This window comes from Phascolarctos cinereus, unplaced genomic scaffold (genome assembly GCF_003287225.1).
Source record: "Phascolarctos cinereus isolate Bilbo 61053 unplaced genomic scaffold, phaCin_HiC Scaffold_726;HRSCAF=1367, whole genome shotgun sequence".
NCBI lineage: Eukaryota > Metazoa > Chordata > Mammalia > Diprotodontia > Phascolarctidae > Phascolarctos > Phascolarctos cinereus.
This window is the reverse complement of record NW_027556098.1, coordinates 277,745,512-277,747,519: the sequence shown is the minus strand read 5'-3', so window position 1 is coordinate 277,747,519 and position 2,008 is coordinate 277,745,512. Positions and strand designations below refer to the sequence as shown.

The 2,008-nt window shown below is 54.0% G+C and overlaps 1 pseudogene; it reads left to right on the top strand.

Moving 5' to 3' along the window:
* Positions 1 to 1,386, top strand: LOC110218175 (solute carrier family 52, riboflavin transporter, member 2 pseudogene; annotated as a pseudogene).
* The last annotated feature ends 622 nt before the right edge of the window (positions 1,387 to 2,008 follow it).

The following is a 2,008-nucleotide window of genomic DNA, read 5'->3' as shown; positions in this document are numbered from 1 at the left end:
ATGGCAGCCCTCAATGGCCAGACAGAATTCACACACATCCTGGTGGCCCTCTTTGCCATGGATTCCGGCATTGCCATCAATGGGATCTGGGTAGAGTTGCTGGTTCTGGTAAAGGACCTGTCTGAAGGGTGGAACCTTCCCTCCTACCTGTCAGTGCTGGTAGCCTTTGGAAACCTGGGACCTGGATGTAACACTGTGGGGTCACCTGTCAAAGGGTGAACTGGGCCCAATCCGGGCAGTTCAGGCTCTGGGTGTGGTGGGCATAGCGCTGCTGGTTCCTCTGTGGTCCCATGGGTACCACATGGCAGGGAAGCCCCATGCTGTGGCCTTCCTAGCATTAGCCTTTGCACTGGCCCTGAGCTGTTGTGCCTCCAACGTCATTTTCCTTCCCTTCATGTCCCATCTGCCCGCATCCTTCCTCCGATCATTTTTCTTGGGTCAGGGTCTTAGTGCCTTGCTGCCCTGTGGGGTGGCTCTGGCCCAAGACGTGGGCCACCTAGAGTGCCAACCAGCCTCCTCTCCCAACCCTAGGGTTTGCACCTTGCAATCCTCATCAGGCCCCAATGTTTCTCTGTCATCTGGCATCTCCCCATCAGGCCCCATGGTGCCTATCTACTTTGAGGAGCACTTTTCAGCCAGCACCTTCTTCTGGGTGATAACAGCCTGCTCACTTCTCAGCAGCAGCCTTCCAGGTACTGCTACTCTTGCTGCCATCCACAAACACCACAGTTACCCCTAGGAATGAAGAGCAGGGGCAGGGAGCCACCCCAGAGGAAGAGGCATCTCCACTTCCGAAGCCAGGACAGGAGATTGGGACACCTGAGCCAGAGTCGGAGGAAAGAGCCCAGGCTGCACTGAAGCTGTGTTCAGTCAGAGGAGCCTGCCTGCTAGGGCTGCTGGGGGCCACAAATGCCCTGACCAATGGGGTACTGCCTTCTATACAGAGCTATTCCTGCCTGCCGTATGGGCGCTGGGCCTACCACCTGGCTGTGGTGTTGGGAAGTGCCTCCGGTCTGCTCGCCTGCTTCCTGGCCATGGCCGTCCTCTACAGGTCACTGCGTGTTCTGGGTGCCCTTTCACTGCTGGGCACCTTTTTTGGGACCTATGTGATGGTGTTGGCAGCCCTAAGCCCCTGTCCCCCCCTAGTGGGCACCTCTGCAGGTGTAGTCCTTGTGGTGCTGTCCTGGGTCCTATGACTGGGCACTTTTTCCTATGTGAAGGTGGCAGTGAGCCCACTCCTGCATGGTGGTGGCCGAGTTGCGCTGCTGGCAGCAGGCATTGCAATCCAGCTAGGTTCTCTACTGGGGGCTCTTGCCATATTCCACAGCGAGCATCTACCAGGTCTTCCACTAGAGCCAGGACTGCGTGGACATGTGTAGCCCCTGATGATCCGTAAGGGGTTTGTTGGGAGTGCTCTTCCCTTCTCCACCCCCTACCCTTCCAGGAATAAAGTAACTCCATCCCTGCTAGAGCAACATGTCCCTTATTCCCTTCGGTGGGTGAGGTGTTGTCCCTAGCATAATTCCTATCTCCCAGGGAAAGACCAATTGGCTTAGGTGCCACAGTGCCCCTACCCCCCAGGAACCCTTCTCCCCAATCAAAAAGAAAAAACAAACAATCAGGCCCAAACCTTAGGAATAGAGACTGAGGACCAAAGACAGAGATTCTCTTGTTTTCCCTCCTGGGAGGCTTCCCCACTGGCCCCCTCAGGTCACTTATCCTCTTGGTCCTAGAACTGAACAAAGTTCAGCAAACCTCTTCAGAGACTGGCTGTGTATAAGGCCTTGGGCTGGGCATTACAGATAAGACAGCTGACAAATCCTGGGCATGTGGGAGCAGGTGACACTCTACACAGTGTCCCTCAGACTCAGACCCCAAGTCCAGTTACAACTATAGTTTTAGAATAAAAGTTCTATTTTCTAAAAAAGAAAAAAAAACACATGGGTGTCAATCTGTGGTGTAATAACTGGGTATGCTCTAATTTTAGAAAATACTATAAAATATGTTT